This window comes from Temnothorax nylanderi, unplaced genomic scaffold, assembly GCF_030848795.1.
Source record: "Temnothorax nylanderi isolate EJ_2023f unplaced genomic scaffold, tnyl_v1.0 TNYL_tig1452_pilon, whole genome shotgun sequence".
In the NCBI taxonomy this organism is placed as follows: domain Eukaryota; kingdom Metazoa; phylum Arthropoda; class Insecta; order Hymenoptera; family Formicidae; genus Temnothorax; species Temnothorax nylanderi.
Genome location: NW_027250514.1, coordinates 1 through 14427, shown reverse-complemented (window position 1 = coordinate 14427; position 14427 = coordinate 1). Strand labels below are relative to the sequence as shown.

Below are 14427 nucleotides of genomic sequence, written 5' to 3'. Positions count from 1 at the left end.
CTACGTCAATGTCAATGATGATGATTGACGTGATCAAGGAAGGCCAGGCCCACACCGGGATGTAGCGCCGAGTTCATCATCAGTGACAGTGACGTAGTTCTACGTGTTGCTTAAAAAATAAACCAAAAATATAATCAAACAGGCACAGTAACAACTGTGCGCAAACACGTAGAACTACGTTAACTGTCACTGATGATGAACTCGGCGCTACATCCGGTGTGGGCCTTGGCCTTCCTTGATCACGTCAATCATCATCATTGACAGTTGACGTAGTGCTACGTGTTGATTGCGGCACAGTTGTTGCTGTGCCCATACTGTGCAGTAGACGTAGTTCTACGGTTTGCGGCACAGTTGTTTACTGTGCTAGTTTGATTTTTTTCAATTATTAATAATATATATGTTTTGACACAATAATTTATACTAAAATTTATAAATTTCTTTAAATAGCTCTCCATTCCTTTCTTCGATTATTGAATTGTTCTACTGTACAATCTACTATTATATTTCGTAAATAAATACAATTCAAGGAAAGTACAATTGGACCTATATTGTAATTCAAGAGACCAACATGTACATATTTTTATAGAATTATCAAATTCTTTTAATAGATACGATGATATTCAAGATAATTCAGTTTTACGAGATGGCATTCCCGTTACCCATTCCATTTATGGGCTTTCCAGCACAATAAGCGCCACAAATTACGTACAAACTAATTGCTTTTGAAAAAGCTGTTGACTTACATCCCGCAGTAAGTATTACAATTGTAAAACATGGTGGTGTGACATATGTCGCTGTGAACGAAATGCCTTATCTAACCAAAGTAATAAATGAGACTCTGAGGAAATATCCACCTCTTCCAATATTGAATCGCATTTGTACCAAAGATATTAATTTACCAAGAATGGTAAAAAACATATATATTCCAAAAAGTCTATGATCCTTATACTTCATGTAGGCATCATGCAAAAATATACCTATTTGCATAATGCCATAATTATTAAAGCTGGAATAAAACATCACAAAATGCAAAATATATCAAAGACTACCTGCAAGCTACCAGCATTACAATAGAGAATTGGACAGGACCAATTACTCTTGCAGCTGTATATAGTCCCCCCAAACACTCAATTAAGCAAGAACAATATTCGGAATTTTTTAGGACTCTGGGTAATCAATTCATTGCTGGAGGCGACTACAACGCCAAACATCCATGGTAGGGCTCAAGACAACACACACCCTCCTCGAAAGGTCGCCAGCTATATCTAACAATGATGGAAAACAATCTGCACCCAATTACAACGGGGGAACCGACGTATTAGCCCGCTGACCGGAGAAATCACCGGACGTTATTGACTTCTGTGTAGTAAAAGGTATTTCAAAATTATAAATTTTAGAGCGGAATCTTATCTCGACTTAACATCGGACCACTCACCCATAATAATCACCCTCAATGAATCTGCAATGAAAAAAGAGAACCTCTGGCTCTATATAACGCTAAAACGAACTGGAACCTGTTCAGAGAGCATATAAACGATGAAATAACCTGTAATATTCCTCTCAAAACATTCGAGGATATAGATAAGGCAGTTGACAAACTTACTAATACGATTCAAAATGCACCCTGAGATTCGACTTCTATTAGCCAAGATTCTGAAAGAGTAATAGTTGCTCAACAGCCATAAAGGATAAATTAGCTGAGAAAAGAATGGCAAAAAAACCAGGTCAACACATTGCAAGACGAAATTAAATAAGGTGATAAAACAACTAAAGGAACTTATAAAGAACGAACAAGACAAATCAATCGAAGAGTTTCTTATCACTCTAACCCCCACAGAAGCTACAGACTACTCGTGTGGAAACTTACCAGAAAGATCAAAAGAACTCCCCCAAAAAACAATTCCACCCATAGAACAAGAAAACGGCGAATGGGCAAGCAACCAATAAGGACAAAACTAGAGTATTTGCAGACCATCTGAAAAAAGTCTTCGAACCAGTTGCAAGCGCGTCTCCTGAATAGCGAGAAAGAGAGAAAACAAGTAGTTTATTTGAATGTACTTCAGAACAGCGAAAAGAGAAATTACAACAAAAACTATGCATTTGGACTCAACAATTTAAATACCATTAAATGCTGTATCCTCTTTGTTACGTATTCTGAATGAAATTCCAAATGTTACTTTGCCTATAGATGCTCGTACTTATTGTGTACTCCACGATCTACTGATATTGTTATTGTTATGAGACATGGGCATTATTGTCATTTTGGGTTAACCCATGCAGTACAAAAAAGTGTGCAAGTAGAAACTTGCACATTGCTTCCTCATAGTTTTTAAGTGTGCAAGTAGAAACCTGCATTGATCCTCTATTTTAAGCTTGTATTTTATTCGATGCATAATTATTTGTATTTATTTGTTTTGGCTTCCTCATAGAGGAAGCTTTGTGAGCGAAGGTTAAACAATATTTAAACAATATTAAAATTATATATTATTTTACGGAGTGGGTACTAAGACTGCCCACTCTAACCCTCCTCCTTCTCAGGCCTCAATCCTCAAAAATTTAAATTCGACGTTTTCGAACATAAGCAACACATTGGTATCAAAACTCAAAAAACAATTTTACTTCGGTCTTTTCTACCCCTATTTCATATATAATTCTTTTAAATTCGGTTGATTAGACTTAGCTTTATATGCGATCAAAATTATAGACCTTTGATCGCGTATAAAGCTGGTTCTATCAACCAATGGCATCGAAAACTCAAAAACAATTTTTACTTCGGTCTTTTCTACCCTATTTCATATATAATTCTTTTAAATTCGGTTGATTAGACTTAGCTTATATGCGATCAAAATTATGGAACTTTGATCGCGTATAAGCTGGGTCTAATCAACCAAATCTTAAAAAATTATATATGAAATAGGGGTAGAAAAGACTGAAAAATATATAAAATTAGAAATAAATCGATATCTCAATATTTGCGGAAATTAGAGCAACCACGGACATTTTTAAAAAAATTCAAAATTTTTTTAAAAAAGAACCTTTTTACCGATCATCGCCAAATTCAATACCAACCTTCTTTGAATGATACTCTATCGATTAAAAAAAAAAAACAGCCCGATATCTCAATATTTGCGGAAGTTAGAGCAACCACAACATCAAATGTGCACATACACACACACACACACACATACGGACATGTTTTTTTAGGCGATATTTCGACGTTTTACAACGATCTGAACATATTGACAGAAAAAACTCAAAAACCAATCTCTTCGTTGGTTTCTTCTACCCCTATTTCATATATAATTCATTTAAATTTGATTGACTAGACCAACTTTATGCGCAATCAAAGGTTCATATATGAAATTCACGGAAAACAAAGCTTCCTCTATGAGGAAGCAACAATCATGAAATACCTAGCAACGCCATCGCAAGCGGAAATGCCCTTGCAAAAAATAAAGCTGAGGAAGTCAAAAAAACAATAAATAATTTAAAAGCTAACAAGGCTCCTGGATATGAACTAATAAACGGGAAAATATTAAAAGAACTTCCTCCAAAAGCGTTGAGATTTATAACAATAGTATTAATACTATAATACGCCTCAGTTATTTCCCAGCGCAATGGAAAGTAGCCCAAATAATACTAATCCCGAAACCAAAGAAAGAACCAGAAGAACCATCATCCTATAAACCAATAAGCTTACTGCCAATCCTGTCGAAAGTCCTTGAGAAAGAAATTAATTTTACATTTTACAAATAAAAGCATTAAAATTTCTTATTAAAATAATATATAAAACTTACATTTTTTTGTTAAAAGTTTTAATTTTAACTAGAAAAAGTTGTGTTATAATAAATATCTTATTATAACAAATAATAATAAATAATAAGAAGAACACGTCACAGAAGACAGCGGTCTCACCGTTATGCGTTGTTGTTACGTGCGAACAAAATTAAACTCAGAACCTTTAAATAGCCAGTTGACGTAATATGCGTTCGATTGACACTTTGTTTTATGTATTTTACCAGATTAATAATAGAGAGATATCAATTATAGAGATATCGATTATTTATCCGATTTCCGATCAAGGGAGGACGGTTCCCACGCCGCAGACCGGACGAGCATAAAATTACACCCGGAGATAAGACCTTCCTCTTCCACTAGAATACGAAAGAAGTAGTGAGAAGCTCGCGCGAGAGGAGAAGGGGAGTTCTGACCACTCAGTCCTATATATACCCCATTCTCCCTTTTCTTCTTTCAATTTTATAATTCAATTCTTCGTTCAATTCAACTTTCGTATCTTACTTTTTGTTTCGTTATTGATCTCATGCACAATAGAATAAAAGTCATGATTTTTGTCGTATAGAAACTTTTGGAGCCGCTTAAATACATTGTTCAATGTACTGAAAAACATAGGTGTACAAAATTAACATCTGTTTTCAACCACTGGCTGAAAATATCCCAAAATAAACTGCAGCAGATTGATGATATCATAAGGATTGTTTACAACACGTGCATCCTGTAAGTGACATTGACACTATACTTTACATTTATATTTGTTCTTTTGACTTTATTTTTCAAGTTCACATGATATTAAATATACTTAAGTTATACTTTATTTAAATACAAATACTTTAAACGTCACAGTTACGCTTTAAACGTTAAATTTTCACCATTACGATCATAGACCAGAATTTGCCTAATTAAATCTACAATTTGCTTCATTATTATATTAAAGCATATTTTACACGTATATTCTTTATAATCCATTTTCAAAATTTTCTTTACCTACATTTCTGTCTATCAGTTTCCGTGTTAAATTCCATGTCAAATATTAATAAAATTATATTTTTAGTTTATTTTTTTATTTTTTTGTCACGTGGGGAGAGAGAAAAAAAATATAGATAGGGCGTAATCGAGTTTTCGTTAAAGAAAGTCAACTCTACTCAATTATTTCGAGTTTGCTAACAATAAGAAGACTATGCAGAAAGTGTGCGACTTCTGACACGCCCTGCACGTGGTATCTCCTTTGACATTTTATCTAGAAAAAGTATTTACGATACTCCGCGCGGATACTCCGATAGTATTAAAATTCCAAAACTCTGTTTTCGATTTGCGTACATCAATACGAGTGTCCCCAAAGTAATAGCCGATGGAAAGTATCGGAGCGATTAATATTGGCGATTAGTATTTCCCAGACAATAGAGTAATGGAGTCGATCAAATAATCGACGCGCGATCGGTAACGAATTGGCGAATCAAACCAATTTTTGTTTAGAAAAAAGAAAAAGAAAAAAAAGAGTATAAACTTTCGAGTTTTCCAAACGCGTCGGCCGATAGGCGAACCTTCTTCGGCGAGAGTAAAAGCATATATCGAGGCGCTTTGGAATCGAGCCACGCTGCGGAAAACGCGATCCTAGGTGTGTCTCCACACCTGCGGAAAGAATCGGGCAAGGTATCTAGGTATCGACAGTCGCGATGTCCGATCCCGCGTTTAACGATATACCATCGATATACTCTCACACGAGACCGCACCGTGAACTCCCTCGGACAGCTACCACACAATTTCTTCGACATCGCGCGGAAGAAATTCTAAAGCTGGCAACACCGCGCTTACCCCAGCTACTGGCGGTCCTGCCCATAAACGCGCCGGTCTCGCGATTGTACAGAAAGGTCCTCATGGTCTGGCTGACCGACATGCTCGGCGGCTTTTCGTACGGATTCATCAGCTCCATCGTGACCATCGTCTTCGGGTCTTTGGTCACTACCATCGTGCGTCCCACCTGTTAACGAGGATTCCGCTTGATTTCACAAAACGCGCGCACCCGCCCGCCAATTCCCGCGAACACCACACCGCGAGTTCCCCCGAGAAAATTCGAAACACTCCGCACTCCTCTGGAACTCTCGGCCACGCCGAACTCTTCGATCGGCCGTACGCGCGCGATTCGTTCTTTTCTTTCCCTTCCCAACGCCGATTCGTACGAATTTCTCCGCAATTCCAACTCCGCAGGTTACTCCAACTCGCCAGGCGTCGCCAACAGTTGTTTCTTCGGCGCCACCAGGTTGACTAAACGCGCCCAACCAAGCGCGCCGCGACCTTCCTCCTTCTCTTTCGTTTCCTCTTCCCCTCCTGTTTCTCTTCAAGCTGCCCCTCCTTGACCGCAGGTTCGGACCCAGCTCTCTGTCGGGCCTAGGTGCTGCTGAAGATACGCACGCGAGCCGTTTTGCCTGGAAATCATAGCGGAACTTTTGACCAAACACTCGCGTTGCTTGAAATTGTATCTATTTTTTAAAGATACAATGGCTTGAGGAACGTCAAGTGGCAACTGGGCAGGAAATACATCTAAGGATTATAATGCATTGCGGTGTATACGTCTAAAACAAGCATTATAAGAACAATATTGAAGTTATACAGTTTTTTCAAAATGATTAAAATTATAGGTCGATATTCATAGTCGGATCTTATATATTTAAGACCGTCTTAAGTACAATAGTACAATCTTAAGATTGTTATGAACCAATCACAGAGCCGTATTAGCATCCTAAAACATTACTTAAAGACGGTCTTGAAATAAGATCCGACTATGAATACCGGTTATAGTTCTCGTAGTTGAACAATGGATATTATTTGAATTATCGCGTTTTTAAAACTAAGAAAGATTCTTTGAACAAATTTGGAATTATATCTTATTATTAAATTTATAGTATCGTCGTTCGATTTTAAATAATTTCTTTATCTTGAAATTTCGAAAATAGTAAGCTTGAACAAATTTTTTTATAGTAGGTATATCTATAGTTATTCCTTCAAGCCTACAGTATCTCGAATAATATTTTTCTATTTTCAAAGGGGTAACGAAGATGTATAAATGTGTTTTGCTAAATGTATATATGCAATTATAGACAAAACTCAATATATTAATTAATTTATATATAATTTATATATAACTCAATATTAATTAATTTATATATAATTTATTTTAAATTTGTATTGCATTAAATTTGTAAAGGCAATAATGCTGCGCGAACGACGCATATTCTCTTTTTAAAACTGTCAAAGAGCTTTCGAACAATGATCTTTTCGATTATTCAACACCTTGCGTTAATCGACACATGGGCAATCGATGTCCCAATCACGTTTCAAAGCGACAAAATTGTCCGTTTCCCACAAATCCTAAGCACACCCTGTGCGGATACACCATAACGTAATGTGCTGTTCCTTTTATGACGTGGCAGGTCGCAGCTGCAGGTGCGTACATGTTTTGTCAATGATGGTACGTTGACATTGTGTACGGTAATACACACGTATTATAATCAGTGATGTATTTCCATTTCGCAGGACCCTTGGTTTCCACGCGCGCGATTAAAATTGCACATTCAACGGTATTTCCATGCACGCATTGCATGGAAAGTGTTTATTGCAGATTCGACAGTTTAATAAACAAACATTATATATATAATTTATTTTAACATTGAGAAACACTTGTCATTGAATATTGTAATATTTGATTTAATAATTATTTATCTATTGAATATTATAATATTTATTAAATGCATAGTAATTTATTTCTATTATATGTACACATATATATATTACTGAAATAAATTACTGCTACAGCAAAGTACTTTTTACTTACATTATAAAATAAACTTATAATAAAGGATAACAATCAGGAAGTTGCTAAAATAATTAAATATCTGTTATTTCGTAATAAGTGGACGGAATGAAATAAATTAAATATTATACTGTAGAAAAAAATCCATCATTTTTATTAGAGCGTGGTGAAAAAATATACACACTTAATATAAACTTGTAAAATAAATACTAAATAAAGAACAAATTATTTACACATTGCACAAAATAACAGCTATTTAGTCTCATTAACTTCCCGATTGTCACTCTGTATGTTATATTTTAGTAAAAAAAATATGATACTTAATTTATCATGTTTTATAATAAAGGATATTAATGCAAAGAATGGATCGCTATGCAGTAAAATTACTCAGTGGATTATATTCGAACGTTTCGGTCCCATTATAAATGCGTTTCAAATAACTTTTCGATATTAAAAGCTGTTTCGGATAAGCGTTATCATTTTTAGTCAATCAGTTTCGTTCATCGTATATAGCGATGCGTATAGAATACAAAAGTGTTAAATTAAAGTTCGTGACCCGACGCGTTAAGCGTGAATAATATGCGATATAATGTATCACACGCTATCTCCGTGAGCGAACATATTAAAGCACGTGTAAAACGAATTTCTCATTAACGAATTTCTCATTAACGAATTTCTCATTAACGTCATACAATTTTCGCTCAAATATCCGATGTACGATACTCTACTACACGATAACTCGGCGCATTCGGATTTTTCAGCCCTTCGAAAATGCTCACTTCCGAGTCTCTCGAAGCCTGCAGGCAGAGAGAGCGTGACGTGCTGTTTGTGAGCGCGATATTTTTGCTGAAACAGCATTCATGTTTCGCCCGCTCTTCGAAATAAAAAATTCAATTTTAAGCGTAGCACGGTACACACGAGGGATTGTTTACCTCGTAACACAGGCTACCAGGCCGGCGAATCTCGTTACAGTACGTCAACGTGCGGCGCGTTGCGAAATCATGATTTCCCAGGCTTTCCAGGTGCATCTGCCTTCAACTCGACGGTTCCATTGTTGCATTATCTTCGGGCGCTGACCACGTCGAGATTAAAGTTTTAAAGTTCCATAGAGATGCCCGAGAAGGAATCTAGAAAACTGATGGAAGTGCGACGCGCATATGTCTGCTTGCACTTGTGTAACTCAAAGGCGTCGACGTTCAGGGACGTAAATGTTAACATAGCGATAACGTTTCCTATGACTTACTCACTTATTACTATTACGGTCACTACATTTTCCACTTAAATCATATTAACAGTCATCTTAGATTTGTTTTCTCTCATTTAAAAAGAAATTTGTTTGTATTCCCGGGAAAAAAAAAATTATATATAACTATATAAAAACATATAAATTATGCATAATTATATATAAATATGTATTCTTTTATATAATTTAATATAATTATATCTAGATCCTTATATAAAATTATATAAAATTTTATATAATTATATATAAGTATATATATTTATATATATTTATATATAAGCATACATAATTTTGTATAAATCAGAAAATTTCAACATATATATTTATATATTATTATATATAATATATATTACATATATAATTATATAAAATATATATTATTCTATATAATTATATAAAATTATATCTGATTCCTCACGTAAAATTATATATAATTTTATATCTATATATATAAAGGAAGATGTCCTGACTGACTCACTCACTCATCAACGCCCAGCCCAAACCCCTGAACCGAATTTTCACCAAAAGTATATGAAATAGGGGTAGAATTTTCCGGGGAGTGCCACTATGTGTATAGTTTTTTGTTATTGATTTTTTGGAAACCGGTTTTTTTAATTTTTCGGGAAATAATTGATCGAATTTTAAAGAATTACATATAAAACAGGGGTAGAATTTCCCGGGGAGTGTTATAAACTGTATAGTTTTTTGTTACCGATCTTTTTGGGAACCGGTATCTTTTTGGAAATCGGTTACGAAATTTTTCCAATTTTTTAAGGAAATAATTGAGTGAATCTCAAAGAATTGTATACGACGGAATTGAATTTCAGTCGATAAAAAAGTAATATTTTTCAATTTATAGCATTTTAGAGAGGGAGAGAGAGGGAGAGAGAGAGAGAGAGAGAGAGAGAGAGAGAGAGAGAGGGAGAGAGGGAGAGAGAGAGAGAGAGAGAGAGAGAGAGGGGGGGGGAGAGGGAGAGAGAGAGAGAGAGAGAGAGAGAGAGAGATAGATAGATAGATAGATAGATAGATAGATATAATTTATTATGCCCAAGCAATGGCTAAAGGGCAAAAAAAGTAATATAGCAGTTACAATAATATCGCAATTACAATAATATAGCAGTTACAAGATGCAGAGATACAATAAGATATAAACAAAAGCGAAATATAGCGGTCAGAAGTTAGTATGATGTGCATGCTCTCTCTCATAAGGCAAGCAGCAGCAATCTCAATAATATACCCTGTAAAAAACTAAGAACTAACGCAACTTAACTAATAATAAGTACAGTGAAAAAGAATAAGATAAGGAGCAATATTACTAAAGAGAACTAAATAGTGTATATAAAACTAAGAACTAAGGCGCAGCGCAATTTACGAACTAATAATAAGGAATGAAAGCACTAGAAGTTCTATACCAGAAACAATGTTATCCAATTTCACGTGCAAGCAAGTCGATATGTCCACGAAAGGAATAAGCGTTGAGTTCAGCAAAACGTATCCCAGAAGAATTACATGTTAATTAAGCCGAACGATCAAAGAACAAGGGACGAGCCGGTCGGACCAGTCAGATAAGCTTAGCTAGATTAGTGTCGGAATCAATATGAATAACAGGTTGACCATCAGAAGACCTAACACATATTTGACCATTCCTTACCCAGACATACTTATACGACCTCTCTTTAGCAGCACTCTTAGCCCGTTGTAACATGTCGTAAGTGCTCTTGGATAACAACTCGTTTACATAAATGTAACGATCTGAGTTACCACCGCATACATCCTTACATTTGAGAACACCCTTTGCCCGCTTTTTTGAAATAACCATATTGCGCACGGCACTCGAGGCCAAGGTAACAACGACTGAGCCGGAAGATGCAGCAACAGTGGAAGTCGCCGACAGTGCCTTCCCAAACAGCACACAATATTTATAAAATATTACAAAATATTTATAAGATTTATTTGAATATTTTATAAATATTTATCAAAATATTCATAAATATTTTGTAGTCTTCGATTGAACAGATGATAAATATTTATTATAAATATTATAAAATGTTTATCATAAATATTATGGTACATATTATTAAATATTTATTAAATAATTATGATAAATATTTTGTAAAATATTGTTACTTTCTTCACGAAATGTTTAGGAAAGGTTTTTGGAAAGGTAACAAAAATATCAATAAATTAATTAAAAGACGGCGATACGAGTCAAGCGCGGTACGTGGTGCGCAACTAGAGAAATAATAGTTACAGAAGTAACGAATTACATAATAGTTACTTCTGTAACTATTATTTCTCTAGTTGCGCACCACGTACCGCGCTTGACTCGTATCGCCGTCTTTTAATTAATTTATTGACATTTTCACGAGTCTAATGATATATATTAACAAAAATGTCTTTCTTTTTCATTGCACTTTTTATTGCACAAAATTTTTAAATGAATATATATATATTCTATGTAATATTAAAAAAAACGCTTTGCTATGTATTTTAGACAACGTGCATTTTGACAATTTTGTCTTTTACTTTCTCGTGCTTTGTTAATCTCAATAATAGTGTTGCTATAATAAATAACACAAATACACTTTTAGTTCTATATTAAGAAAGATTAGTCTTTCATAAAGCCTACACAATTAAAACGATCATTTAGAATTCAAGATCGTAAAGGAATCACATCTATCATGAGTCTTAACAAAGTTCGAGAAAGAATTTAAATATGAAGAATTTAGATAACGCGATAATACACTTAATACATATAAAAATAGAAAACGGAATGTAATTAATTGTGCCGTTAAAATCTGCAAGTATAAAATATAGTCTCGTTACATGTTGTAAAAAAAGTTGATGCAACAGATGCATGAGTATTAATATCTCGATTGATATTATCATAAAAAAATGTCGCAAACAATGTAAACTTTTCAAATATTTCATTCGGCACAATGTTATTTTATAAAAATACGCACGAAGTAAGGTAACCCAGGATATTATTTTTCAGCTCACCACTCTCTATGAAAAGAGCAATGTCGGCACTCGCATTACTCTCGGCAAATTCGTTAATTGCGCGGTTAAATTCTCCTGCTATACCACACACAGTCGGCCGGTTTGGATGCAACAATATGTTAATTATCGTTCGGTAATATTTCGTCACACGGCGTCGGGCCGCGTTTGTTTATAAAATGGGCCATTTCCCATGGAAAGTACTATTTAGCCTAATTACAGACTGCGGACAACAATGAGTACAATATCTATTTTTTTTCTTCCTTCTCCTCTTCGATTTATCTCCTTCCATCAATCTTAATTTTCGTCAGAATTATCTTCAAAAGTCATTCTAAGGTTAGGTTCTTTAGCACGTTTACTGAAACAAATAATTTTTAATTATTTATCTTACATTTGTAACATAAAAAACTTGTTTTAAAAAAATGTTTCTTCTACTTACTTATGCTCATTTTTTAAACGAGATGATGAATTATCAAGCCAAGCAGCTATAGCGGTTCTCACATTATTATCTGTCGCTGAAGGTGTGTGCATTTGTGCAGCTTCTGTAAAAAAATACATAAGTATTTACGTGAGTCTGTAAGATTGAAAGATAGATGTGTTTTTCAGTAGTAAATCAAAATTTACGTAGTAAATTTCACATTTAATTACTACGTAAATTTAAATTCAAAAAAGTAAATTCAAAATATTAAATAAAATAAAAACATAAAGTGTAAAAAATTTGTTTATAATCTTAAAAATATATATGTTATTAACAATTACTTACTATATATACAGGTGTTGAACATTAGATCCAGAAATCTTTTTTTCTTTTTTTGACCCTTATAGCTATACTGTGTTGCAACGAAATTGCTGATTGTACTGTTTAATATATTAAACACGTGAGACCGCACATCCGGACCTCCTTTTTGCTTCAAAAATTCAACCTGAAACAAATTTACAGTTATAAATACAATTAATAATAATTCTCAAAATTTAATTTAATATATTGTTACGTGATTCGTATGCTTTTAAATTTGGCCAGAGCCAAAAGTATATATTAATCTATGAATATTACAACAAGCATAAAACATTGCAAAGCAGCTTTCAGGTCAAAGCACATAACATGACGTAGCAATAATAGTAATTGCAATAAGCAATATAAGCAAGTACATTTGCTACGCCTGTTATGTGCTTTGGCCTTTAGGGCTCATGCACAATGAGAGGAAAAGGAACAAGGAATTAAACATAAAGAGAATTCCGTGTCTTGAAAAAAGATGCGACTATTACTATGTTTAAGGGCCAATTTCTTCACCGTTGGATAACTCTATCCTTCGGTTAACCTCACTCTTCATCTCTTTCTAAGGGGGCAGGTTAGAAAGAAATGAAGAGTAAGGTTAACCGAAGGATAGAATTATCTGACGGTGAAGAAATTGGCTATAATTCCTTGTTCCTTTATCTGGCATTGTGCATGAGCCCTTAGCGTCGCTAAGTTAGCGATTTGGAAAAAGTGATAGCCACGGCAACAAATACGGCAACGACGAGAGTACGAGAGTATTGGCCGAAATAGTCAGACCTCACGTGGTGTGCACGAAATGAGGATAGAATGAAAAAGGATAACCGGGGACAACGAGACATAAAGGCTGCGTTACACTTAACACTCACAAGACTCTTAGAATCATTTCATCCTTGTTTGTCAAATGTTAACCATCAGGACGAATGATCCTTATATATGATGAGCGCTGTTAGCGTTAAGGGGAACGCACTCAAAGCTAATTAACGTACACGTACCTGTATCACCTGCTGTATTTCTTAACACTTGATTCCCTGTAAAGGCTATGGAAAGCCACACGTAGCTTTATATATAACGACACTGGCCGATAAAATTTTTACGAACTACAACGCGAGACTATAACTATATATATACGCGACTTTTAATACTACATACATGACTTAATTATAATATTACGCAGGACTTTGAACTGCCGGCCGCACGATCACAGACGATCCAAGACGATCACGACAAGATGACTTGGCGAACAATGGTCGAAGGTCGTAGAAAATGATAGAAGGGACGTGCCGCGCAACAACGACGCAGGGGCGGCTGCCACCTTAACGACACCGTCGACCAATTGAGTTGCGCGCGCATATATTTCGTGCGACACTGCATCACGCACGCAGATGATATGTCCGCGCTGTCAAGTATTTGAAAACGAATCGTCCTAACAATCTTTACTTGCTGAATTATACACGGGCATATCATGCTCAAATTAAGTAAAATTATTTATACCGATATTAAAAAAATTTCATAAAAATACACACTAATAAGTAATATATATGTTTCTATACCTCTTTCGATCATATATACAGCCGGGTGCGCGCTATAGTAATTTACACTCTATGAAAGAGGTGGCATTCCCAGCAAAATTTGATAAATATTTAACAAATATTACTACAATATTTATTTTTAATTACCATAAATTATATATAAAATATTTATTCTATATTTTAATAATCTATTGAATAAAGTTTTTATGAGATTTTTTCTTCATATATATGAAATATGTATAAATATTTATATAATATTTCAAAAAAATACTTTAGT

The 14427-nt window shown here is 34.5% G+C and overlaps 1 long non-coding RNA gene across 1 annotated transcript; it reads right to left on the bottom strand.

Annotated features, from left to right (window-relative positions):
• Positions 1-11246: 11246 nt before the first annotated feature.
• LOC139787347 (uncharacterized) lies at positions 11247-13850 on the bottom strand. Its single transcript, XR_011722612.1, has 4 exons — positions 13614-13850; positions 12610-12769; positions 12286-12388; positions 11247-12204 (listed from the first exon to the last, which is right to left on the bottom strand). It is a non-coding gene; the product is annotated as an uncharacterized lncRNA (long non-coding RNA).
• Between the last annotated feature and the right edge of the window lie 577 nt (positions 13851-14427).